Genomic DNA, 12,348 nt, shown 5'->3' with positions numbered 1-12,348 from the left:
GTTCGAGCCCCGCGTCGGGCTCTGTGCTGACTGCCAGCTCAGAGCCTGGATCCTGCTTCAGTCTGTGACTCCCTCTCTCTCTGACCCTCCCCTGCTCACGCTGTCTCTCTCTCTCTCCTAGAAATAAATAAAACATTAAAAAAAAAGAATAATGTTTGTTCTAAGTTTTTGTGCATTTAATCAGATTTAGAAGGTTCTGTTTATTAGGAGAAGCTTCCTTTTTTGTTTGCTAAGATTTTTTTTTAATTGGAATGGGATTTTAATCATATCAAATGACTTTTCTGTTTCTGTTGAAATGATTTTTTTATGATTCTTCCCCTTTATTCTTTCTAATGTAGTGAATTACATTGATTTTCGGATATCAAACTTACCTGGGTTTGCTGGAATCAGTCCAAACTGGCCAATGTTGTTTTATCCTTCTGATATCTCAGTGCCGCAGTCACTTAGACTTGGAGAGTTCTGTATGGGAAGGTTTCAAATTGCATGTTTGATTTTTTTAATAGCTATAGGGATATTTATGTTCTTTATCTTTTTCAGTGTCAGGTTTGGTGGATTCTGTTTTAAAAGGTGACTTCAGAGCCGCCTGGGTGGCTCAATCAATTGAGCGTCTGACTCTTGATTTCAGCTCAAGTCATAATCCCAGGGTCGTGGGATGGAGCCCCATGTCAGGCTCAATGCACGAAGCCTGCCTGAGATTCTCTCTCCCTCCCTCTCTCTCCTCCTCTCTCCCCCATTTGTACTCTCTCTCTCTAAAATAAAAAGTAAGGTAAAAGTTTACTTCACTTAAATTTTAAAATTTATTAGTGCAAAGTTATTCCTTATATCTTCCTTTTTAAAGAAATTTTAAAAGGTTTATTTATTTTGAGGGAGAGAGGAGAGCGTGCAGGGGAGGGGTGGAGAGAGAGAGAGAACCTGAAGCACTCCGCAATGGCAGTACGCTCAGGGTTCAGACTCATCAACTGTAAGATCATGACCAGAGCTGAAAACAAGAGTCAGACACTTAATCTACTGAGCCACCTAAGCACCACCTTGTATCTTCTTTCAAAAAGTCTATAGCGTCTGTACTAATGTACTATTTTTCATTTCCCCGTATTGGTAATTTTGCTTTTTCTCTCATTATCACTGTTGCTAATGGTCCATCAGTTTTTGTGTGTGTGTGGATTTTTTTTTTTTTTTTGGTCCCATCACTCTTGTTGGCTTTTCAAAAAATAACTAATTCTGGCTTTGTTGATTTTTCTGTATTATGTTTTATTTTTCACTTAATTTCTGCTCTTGTCTGTATGATTTCTCTTCTTCACTTTCTTTGCACATAAGTTACCATTCTTTTTCTGGCTTCTTGAGATGATATTTAGAACATAGGTTTTCAGTCTGATATATACACACAAACCTATCAATTTCCCTCTAGGCACAGCTTTAGCTGTATGCAACATACTTGATTTGTCATATTTTCATTATTTGTACAAATTGTTTTAAAATTTCCATGGCCATTTTGTCTTTGCTACAAGGTTGTTTACCTTGGTAGGACTTAGTTTTAAAACCACATTTCTGGATTATTCCAGTTGTCCCATTTTGATTTGGGGCTTAATTCCACTGTGGTAGAAGAACATACTTAAGTAAATCCACCTCTTTAAATTGTTTACATTGTTGAGACCTGCTTTGTGGCTCTGCAGAGGGTCAGATTCGTTAACAGTTCCCGAGGTCTTGAAAATGCTTGTATGCCATCGCTGCTGCGTGCCGTGTCCTGTGGGTGTGTGTTAGTTCAGTTTCTTAACCTTGCACTTTGGCTGTGGAATGGCTCCAGACTCTTCTCCCTTCACTCTCCACTTTTTCCTTTCTTGCTCATTAAATTCTCTTTGCTGACTTTGGCTTCCTCGCCTGGCCTAGCTGTATTTGAATTCATACATGTTTTCACATGTCTTCTTTTGGCTCTACCTTCTGCTTCAGATTCTTCTTTCTGTTGTTGCCCTTCATCCCTTTGGGTCTGTGGCTTTGTTCCATAGGCCAGCATGGAACTCTCCCTTTAGCCTCTACGTGTTAAAGGTGCTGAACAGACAGCTGTCAGCAGGCATCCGTGGGGTACAGGTTGAGGGATTCCAGAAAGACTTGGCATAGTCCGTGCCCTCAAGAGCTTGTGATCTGACTGGAATGAGGACCCCACATACAACAAGTAGAAGAATGTATCTAATAAACATTCTGTGAGTGCGGCAAGAAGGAGGCAGTCATTATGGGCGGGATGGCTTTCTAGAGAACCCAGAATTTGTTCTGGAATCAAAAAATGGGAAGACAGGGATGTGAACCACAGGGAATTTGGCTGAAAATCCAGAGGCGGGAAGACCTCACTACCCTGTGTTTGTATTTCACAGATCACACTAGTCAGAGGGGATAGCATCAGTCAGCGACATTGCAGGAACCTGGCCCAGAGAGGCAGGTTGAGCCAGATCACAAAGGGCCTTAAATGTCGGGCTGATGCATTCAGACATTTCCCTGCAGCCGAGGAGGGGTGGCGTCGGAGATGATGACACGTGTCTGCTGGACTGATGTGAGAAGGTAGTGTTTTGAGGGACGATGGTCTGGTGGTTGTGACAGAACGGAACCAGAAGGAATTTAGAGAGACCGTGGAAGAATTACTTGATGTGAGATGGTAACGTGCATAGCTGGGTGATGGCACATCACCAAGGAGTCTTAGGGCGATGGGGAAGGTGGACTCAGTGGTAATTCTGCAAGCCCAGCGTAGGCCTTCAAGAGACCGGAGGTGCTATTGAACAGAACTTAGACCCAAGGTGTCAGAATGGTGTGGAGACCAAAGAGTGGGAGGTAGTGCGGTAACCCGAGGATTAGCTCAACTGGGCCCTCAGAGTGTTGAGTGGCTGTTGGCACGGGTGTTGGGAGCTGCTGAGGATGGTGAGGGGGGAGCGCACGTAGACGTCCTGTGAAGACAGGGGAGCGGCATGAGATCTGCGACGACTTGCGTTCAGTCACAAGAGCTGTGAAAGCCAACTTAACCCAGGGTCCAAAGTAACAGGCTGCAGCCAGGTAGCGTAGCAGTGGCAATAAGTAACAAGGGGAAGAAGTAACAGTAATAAATAACAGTGATCAGGGAAAAGCACCGCCCTCGTGAACCACAAGTGAACTTCACCTGTGGCCACTTGGGGCTTTCTTTTAAAGGAATGATCTATTCTGCACGTGTCCTGTCCTGAAGGTTCTAGTTTTGCCGTAATGAAGACAGTTTGCTAAGGACACGAGGCAAAATCCCAAATCCCAATTAGGCAGTGCTATCGGAGATTAATAACACTTTCGACCTGCTGGAAGCGACCTCACTTTTGAGCCGCTTCCTCTGTATCACGGCAACAATTTACAAATTTTAATAATGGTTGTCCTCTTTGAGAAATTGCCTTTCCTCATGCTACGGGAGGTTTTATGATTAGAACTATACTTCTTTCCTTGCAGTTGTTTTTCAGGCATTCACGTTACCGTTTTTGCTTATCAGTAATGGTTCAAAAATTTTCTAACACAGAGCAATTAATATGTGTCAGTAGAAATAAATTACATTTTTCATCGCTTGTGACAGGCTCTCAAATGCCGTTTGAAAGTGCCATAATTATGCGTCATCATGCTAGGTAATTTTGGTGCCTGATGTATTAGTGCTTTAGGGGTATGATTTATATTTTCGGTTGTTTCTTTCTTTCTTTTTTTTTAGTACCGAATTAATAGGATGGGTGTAAGGATCGGGATGTGAGTCGGGAAGTGACATTTTGCAGAATGCGCTGTAGTATTTCCGTTCTTCAAATGCAGTCTCTTTTTAAGAGCTGTTCACATATTTTTCATGCTTGGTGTATGCAAATTGTGTTTGCCTTACAGTCCCGGAAGGCTCAATATGCTTTCAGAAATGGAATGGGTGGGATATATGCACGTTCAGAACATGGTTTTTTATTGCCCCAGGGAGGAAGTGTATAATATTTGCAAAATCGTGATACTCTGTGGGGTCCGTTTGGTCTTTGACATGGAAGCGCAGTGGGGCCACCGTGGTGCTGCCCTTAGTCAGTTACGATTACTCAACAGCAGTCAAGGGCTGCTGGTTCGGGCCGCCCTCGGCTTACTCTTGACCCTGTCCTCTCCTTCGGCCCCATAACCTGGACTTGATGATCCGGTTTTGGCTTCTTTGCTTTTTTGGTCACTTGTCAGCACTCAACTGTGACTTAATGAATTCCAACCTGCCTGCCGGGAGGTTCATCTTGCCAGTGAGTGTTGTCCACCGGTCACCCCCCTCCTGTCACTGGCGCAGGGGAGAGATTAGCAGACAAGGTCAGGGAGATGGGGGTGGAAGCCCTCAGGCACGGGGGTAAAAACCTGGCACATCACAGGGACTCGACCTCTCAAATTGCACTGTGCTCTGAGCATAGACCACTGTCATCAGCAGGAGTGAATGCAAGCCCAAATTTTCCTTGCTCGCTGCTGCACGCGGCGGTTCTCAAAGTGAGTGAAGACGATCAGATTATCCCAGCCCCACATCTGCCACTCTTAGAGCTCAAGGCGACGGAGAAACAGCAGCTGCCAGAGGAACTCATTGCCTTTGCTTTTCTGCCTAAAGGCAGAGTGTACATTTCCACTTGTAGAAGGATGTCTGTCCCATGTCAGTGAGAGGACAGCTCCTAATCTTGGAGAGGGCGCCGACCTGAGACTGCATAAAGGAGTCTTGCTCAAATAACCCAGATCTTCCATCTGTTTCTCCTATATATTTACCTTCCCATGGTTTACCCTCCTTGCTTTTCTATGCCTGCCTCCTTCTCCACAAATTCTCACTCTTTGTTAAAATGCTTAAAAGGCCCCAGCCCTAACCACTTTTTTGTGTGTTTTTACTTTTTTGTGAAGCCCCTTTGTGTGTGTGGGATAAACTTTTCTCCTGTTGACCTTTTGTCAGTTTAATTCACATACCCCCATCACTAAACATTAGAGGCTGGGCCAAAAGTTATTCTTCCTCCTCTACATAACACATTTTATCCTGTTAGACTGTAATCAGTAATTCTATTATGAAATAGAAAAGAAGACCTTTAATTCTTAACTTTTCAATTCAAAGAATATTGTAACCTAAATGTGTAAACAAATAAAGGGAAATGGGGGTGAGGAGGGACTAGAATCACCCATTCAACAAGTCCATGTAGGTATTTATTCCCAAACACTGTACTGAGGGGGGTACAATAATTCTGAGGAACGTGATTTTCCAAAGAGTTCGTAAATTACAATGAAGTCACCTTCTCCCTGCATCCTTTAACATTTTTTGTTTAACCCCTTTTGGTTCGGTTTACTTAAGTTTGTATAAAATACACACTAAGGATATGGTGACCGAAGCCTAAAATACAGGTGTTTTGCAACTAACACGTCAGTACCTTATCGTGAAACTTTGAAATTATTTCTTCAGGAAAGGCTGTATTACTGTTTGTCTCAGCAACATAGCTGTGAGCAGAGCTGGGCTTTACTATCTGAAAATATTGGAAGGGGGCCCCTGGGTTGCTCAGTCGGTTAAGTGTTCGACTTCAGCTCAGGTCGTGATCTCACGGTTCCTGGCCCTACATCTAGCTCCCTGCTGTCAGTGCAGAACCTACTTCAGATCCTCTGTCTCTCCCACCCCCGCCTCTCCCCTGCTTCAGTTCTCTTTCTCTCTCTTGAAAGTAAATGTTTAAAAAAAGAAAAAATGTTAGAAGAGAAGCTGTATTAAATTTCTGAGTTGAATAAGAAAAAGTATGCCTTCCTACACGAAACTCAAACTCTCAGATCCCTTAAGTAGAATTTAGCAATTTATACTAGTTAAATAGGCTTCAGCAAGTCAGACGTCTCCATGGAGCTGCGATTGTAGTGTATTTTTAATTATGGAGGCACTGAAAGCGATCAGCTCACATTAACTTCCCTTTAAATAGAATCCATAAAGCAGAGCAGTTCCCTCCGCTAATTCCTTTGTCTTGGGGTCACCTGAGTATTCTTCAGGTAGTCACCCTAGAATGAATGGCTCATTGTAGGCATGAGTTTTAGTATAATGAATTAGAGCAACAGAAATCAAAGTCGAAGGGACCTTGGAGATGATGGTCACTGCATTTGACCCCTTTCTGTTTCATTCCTAAGAGCAAATACCTATAATGATTTAGCACCAAAAAGAAACTGAAGCCGTTCCCTGGGTAGGTAGCACGTTGGTAATTGGCGGTTGGCAGTTTTAAAGAAAAAAGGGCTTTAGGTTAATTGGAATAACGTGAAGACAGACGCTTTTTATTTTCAAACATCATCCCAGTCATTCCCCGGTGGGCTCCCAGCTTAACTTAACATTTCTGCAGAAGCTCATATTTTGAAAACGTTCACGGTTGTTTTTATTTGTTGTGTCTTCTCCGTGAGGTGGGTCAGCCCATCTTTCTAGATGGGTGCCTCGTCAACGTGTGGAGGATGGGGCACAAAGTAGTTCCTGCCCTTGATGGAACGCGAGAATCACAAAGTTTACCGTAGTGTCTTCATATTCCACAGGTCACACAGCGACCTTTGCTTAGTCACACCTTTCCTGCCAGTGAACCTGGGGTCAGCAAACCGTGCCTGAAAACACGAGTGCCCACCATGGGTTAAGGGCGCCCCTCCCCCCCCATGCACCAGGCACTACTCTAAATTCTTCATATGTGTTGCAGAATTTAATTTTCACAACAGTGCCATGAGGCAGCCGCTCTCTCGGCGTCACAGATGAGAAGCCTAAGGCTTGCAGGCGTTCAGGGTCCACCTCTTTTGTGCATGAAGTCCTGGATCTGGGAGGGGAAGCGGGTGGTGTTTGGATCCAAGGCGCGGCTCCCCACGACTGTCCCAGGCTCCGGTCTTGCAGTGCTGAGGACGGCCACGTTTTTTGAGCAGCACCTTAACGCTGGTGCTTTGGAAAGCACTTTCACAACGGATTTTCATGTAATGCCCACAACGACTGAAGGCATTCTGTTTCCAGCTCACGGGGATGCAGAAACTGAGTAGGAGAGAAGTTCAGGACCTCCTTAAGATTTCAGAGCTGTCAAGGGGCAGAGCTGAGTTTCAGGACTGATCACTCTGGCTCTGGAGCCCATTGCTTTTCATATGCAGACTCTTGACACAAAGCCAGCGTTTGCTTGAATTAAAAGACCATCCAGCATGTATCTGAGGGACTGAGTGGTCTAATTTGCTAAGCTTAGAACATTCTCCTTCCTCTTTCCAACGTCTGTTCCCCTTTAGCACACCCCCTCTTTCCTGGATCTCATCTTCACATGACTAGAGCCCCTAGTCCATCTCTGTTCCTCCCCCCCCCCCCCCAATAAAATCACACGTCGGAGAGATTACAGCAGCTCCTTTGCACCAAGTTACAAATAGTGGTGCTTTAATATGTGGCCCTTCCCAGAGTATGGGCACTTGGTGGGGTTAATTTTTGTGGAATTCTAGGTAGCAGGCACTAGCTGGGAAAAGATTTTTCAGGTGGTCTTCTTGGGATTCTTCTAAACATAACACTAGTCGACTCCCTTTGCGTATACTAAGGCCAGTTATTTCTTACAAGGCGTTTGCATCTCTTTTGGGGTTACCTTTCCCTACGGGGACACACTTCTGATTTTAGAATGAAAACCAGTGAGGAAGTGGGACCTGTTTTCACATAATGTTCCCTTCCCTTCATCATATATGCTCCATGAAGCAAGGCAGGGGAAGCACATGTACGGATACAGGAAACATAAGAGTTAGATAAATAAAACACAAAACCCCCAAACTCTGTCCTGTTTACCAAGTTGAGATTTATCATCACTTGTCTAAGATATAGTTTACAATCCGGTTCGATAAGTGAATATCTGTAAGATGGCATGTAATTGAAAGGGGTTAGGGAATTTCTCTAAAGTTTCACCTAAAATTTCACTATGAACATCTAGTCATTTGAAATAATACATTTTTGTATCTTTTCTTTATTTAACCTTTTTATGTTAGAGAGTGTGCAAGTGGGGAAGGGTTGGGGGGGCGGAGAGAGAGAGAGAGAGAGAAAGAGAGAATATCCCAAGCAGGTTCTGTGTTGTCAGTGCAGAGCCCAATGTGGTGCTTGATCCCACGAACCATGAGATCCTGACCTGAGCAGAAATCAAGAGTTGGATGCTCAACCTGAGCCACCCAGGTGCCTTTTTTTATGTATATGTACGTGTGTGCATGCACACGTATGTGTATATATGTATATGTGTGTGTGTATGTATGTATTTTGTAATAATACATTTAAAAATGTAAATAGTCCTTGGGGCATAAGCATATCATTTCATGATATTAACTATCTTATGTGAAAATATTCAACTTGCTTTCTTGGTGGAATTTGATCTGTCATGATTTTCATTCTTTTGTGTTGTATTCTGGTGATTTCTTTAAAAAATTTTAAGTGTATTTATTTATTTTGAGAGAAAGAGAGAGCACGGGGGAGGAGCAGAGAGTAAGGGAGAGAAAGAGAGAATCCCAAGTAGGCTCTGCTCTGTCAACACAGAGCCCAACGTGGGGCTCAAACTCGAGCCAGGAGATCATGACCTGAGCAGACACCAAGTCTGACCGTTAGTTGACTGGGTCTCCCAGGCGCCCCCTGATATTTCTTTAGATACGTCTTCCAGATCACCAGTGCCCTCTTTAGCTGAGAAAATCTCCATAGTTTATTTGGTATTGAATGTGCCCATTGAGTTATTAATTTGAGTGACATCGTTTTTCATTTCTGGAAGCTCTATTTGATTCTTTTCTAAATCAGCCAGGTTTTGCACATACTTTTCTCTCAGCATTGTTTCCATTCACTCTTATTTCTCTAATGATTTGAAGGTGTTTAAAAAAAAAAAAAGTCATTATTAGAAAGGATATACCATTTGGCCTGGCCATTCTCACTGACGCACACTGATTCTGTACATAACTTCGCACGTGTGCCCAAAGATGTATGTTCGTGGGTATTCAGTTGAGTATTTAGGGGAGGGCGAAGGATGGTGCGCTGATGCGCTTCTAAACACTCTGCCCTGCGGATTCCAGTCCTGTTTGCTGTGTGTGCTGACCTTGACTCCTGGCAGTTACTTTCTATGCTCAGTTTGTGGATTTTCGTGGTGAGCTGATCTCCAGCGGGAAGGCTGTTCTGCTAAAGACGGTCCCCGCGTGCCTGGGGTTGAGGAGGAAGCCGCCCTTCGGAGTTTGCTGTCTGTGCTGTGCGTTTGCAGAGGCCGTGGAAATGGGCCTGGTTTTGGAGCAGTTTCATGGTGCATTTCCTGGCTGGAGATTTCTTCGCCGCTTGAAGAGTATAAATGTGAGCCTTTTAGGCTCCGCAGAGTACACGGTGGGAGCCTTCATTCATCCAAGGATGCCGAGAGGGTGCCTGGCTTCCTGCTGCTTTCCGGTCTAGTGCACAGTTGTTTCTTTGTTTAAAAAGTTTATTTATTTTGAGAGAAAGCGAGTGGGGGATGGGCAGAGGGAGCGCGAATCCCTAGCAGGCTCCGCACTGTCAGCACAGAGCCGGACACGGAGCTCAAACTCACAAATGGTGAAATCGTGACCTGAGCCAAAATCAAGAGTCAGATGCTTGACTGACTGAGTGACCCAGCCCCCCACTCCCACTGCCTGCCCCTTAGAAACTGGGAATCCCTGGTCCCCATTTAGTGTCGCAGACTCGATTGCAGCCCTCCACCCCGAGGACATTGAAGTCCTGGCTCCGGGCCGCTGGAGCCTACATCCCGTCCGCCCCCTCGAAGCGCAGCCTCAGCCTCCCTTCCTTGCCCAGGATGGCCTTTCTGCGGAGCTCAGGTGTGGCTGAAAGTCCTGAGTGGTTTCAGGGTGTGCCCGTAGGAGAGGGCCTGCGTCCTTTCCCAGGCGTCACGTCACTTTAAGCGCCAGCAGACTTGGGGGCACAGAGCACTGCCAACGGAGCCGGGGGCACCCTGAGGGGGTTTGCCTGGTCTTCAGGGTGCGGACTGGATAGGAGAAGAGGGCGAGGCTGGAAGACGGGAGGGAGCCCAGCTCGGGGGCGGCGCCCCTGATGCACGGTCTCTAGTGAAGGGGACTCTAAGAGGCAGCGTGTGGCGAGGGGTCAGGGCGAGTTCTACTCGTCTCGTGATTTCACGGCGGGTAAGTTCACGCCTTTTCCCACCACCTCTGCTTGCTTTTTAAACCCATATCATGTGCTACTTGTTTTTTTTTTTTTTTAAAGAAAGTCTAGATGCGGGTTCTTGATTCCAAACCATTCCGCATGTCTTCTGTCGGGACTGTCACAAGCAGGTGCAGGGGGTCCCCATTTCTGAGTTTTCCTTCAATGGCTTTAGGAACAGAAGGTTTTACCTGTTGGCAGCAGCGTGATCTGTTCCTTCTGGAGTCTTCTGCGTTTTACCTTCTGGGTTGAAAATGTTCTGTTAATGGCAGCTGTTTGCTTCTGAGGTGGAAGCTTTGGTTGTGTGCTCGGTGGTCCGTTGGATGTACTATGTGTGCCGGGTGGAGGGGAGTTCTCCTGATAGGAGGCCACACCGTAAGCCTTACTAACGATCCCTGGGGGTGAATTCTGAAAATCAGGCACTGTGCCCGGAAGGTAAGCGTTAAGTTACCAAGTGGGGAGGAAACACCGAGTTCTATCTATCTTTAGTCTCTTGTTCCTCCGTTTCTCTCCTGACGCCTCCTCACCGCCCACTCAAGCCCCCGCTCCCCTCCCTGTGGCATTTGGGTTGCTACTCTCTGCTTAGCTGGCCCTGCAGGCTGCAACCAGACTCACCCCAAAGTCAGGGTCCCCATGGCTTGCTGAGCCAGTTGTGGGATCCTGCCGTGGGATCCGGCCATGGGATCCGGCCATGGAATCCGGCCATGGGATCCAGCCATCGGAGCCAGCCTTCGGAGCCAGTCATGGGAGCTAGTCACAGGATCCAGCCATGGGATAGGCCATGGGATCCGGCCACGGGATCTGGCCACGGGAGCCAGCCACGGGATCCGGCCATGGGATCCAGCCACACGATCCAGCCACGGGATCGGCCATGGGATCCAGCCATGGGATCCAGTCATGGGAGCCACAGGCCGGGCCTGGGTCTTCCTTCCAGACCAGCTTCACGGTAGCAATAGGCAAGAGAGGTTTTGTCAGTCTCTGAGCAATGACAGGGATGATAATAAAAAAGTAGTAATTATAATAATGGAGCAGCCCACACCTGCCAAGTCCCAACAGCCCCTTGAGTGCGACTCTTCCTGGCCTCCTCTGACAAATGGGGAGGCTGAGGCAGAGGTGGGTTCCTTGCGTTGCCCTGACGCAGGTGCTTGCTGGTGGAAGGGGCTGGATCCCACGCAGTCTGTTGAGACTCTGGCGCCGTGCAGCGTCGCGTGCAGCCTGGCTCTGGCCTGTCACGAGTGGGGAGGACCCGGCGGGTGGGGCTCCTCCGAGACCCCGTTTTCCAGGCGAGGAACTCGGGGACTGTGGCTATGGCCCCACTCGCCGCTCTCTTTCTCTGTTCTGGTTTTGATTCCTGAGAGGGTTAGCTTGTTTCTGAATCTGGCTGTGTCTCTTTAATTTTTCTCTTCTGTTTTCTGTCCTGGCTGTGTTTGGCCAGAGGAGATACCTTAGGGAAGAGGCTTCTGGGCTGTGTTCACTGGGAGTGTCCAGTGCCTTCTCTGTGGAAATTTCCTTCTCCCTCCCTCCCTCCCAGCCTCTGTCAGGCTGCATGCTGGGTGGACATAGTGCAGTGTCTGTCTTCAGGGAGCCCCGGGTCTCTGGTGAGGAACTAGACGTGGCTTCTGCGCTGTGGTCACTGCTGTCACCCAGACTCCGCTTTCCTGGGAGTGAGCATGGATGGGGAGAGGTCAGGGAAGACTCTGGAGCAGGGGTTGATATACACCTTCTCCAGGCAGACAAACAGAGGAAAGCTGTTCCAGGCAGAGAACCCGCTGGTTGTGCCCAGGCTCGGAGGCGTGGGTGAACGTGGGGGCCTGGGGGCTGGGGGCTAGCAGGGCGGGATGACCCCGGAGCTGGGAACGGAGCCCAAGCATAGAATCCAAAGGGCCCAGGGGGAGCTGGCTAAGGAGTCCAGATTTTATTTTGTGGATGATAACCGGTGCCAAGAAATAATAACAAACTAGCAATTTGCTATTTGGGTCATTTCTTTTTGGCCAAATTGTATTCTCCGTTTGTACAGCTAGTGAAATATAAAGCCTACTTCTATATCCTACTCTCGTTTAGGAGTAAGATAGGAAAGTCCAGAAGGACGTAAACAGTCACAGGCTTGTACACCTTGGGGAGGGTGGCCTATTTATTTATTTATTTATTTATTATTATTATTATTATTTAAATGTTTTATTTATTTCTAGGAGAGAGAGAGACAGTGTGAGCAGGGGAGGGTCAGAGAGAGAGGGAGT

General features: G+C 46.7%; 1 protein-coding gene across 1 annotated transcript in view; it reads left to right on the top strand.

The window, feature by feature from the left end:
- The window catches only part of DCDC2 (doublecortin domain containing 2), a 164,614-nt gene that overhangs the window by 87,519 nt on the left and 64,747 nt on the right, over window positions 1–12,348 (top strand). The window lies entirely within an intron of this gene.

The sequence above is a fragment of the Hyaena hyaena genome, unplaced genomic scaffold (assembly GCF_003009895.1).
Source record: "Hyaena hyaena isolate Hyena2069 unplaced genomic scaffold, ASM300989v1 scaffold_652, whole genome shotgun sequence".
In the NCBI taxonomy this organism is placed as follows: Eukaryota; Metazoa; Chordata; class Mammalia; order Carnivora; family Hyaenidae; genus Hyaena; species Hyaena hyaena.
Note: the sequence above shows the minus strand (reverse complement) of the source record. Positions and strands in the feature narration are given on the sequence as shown.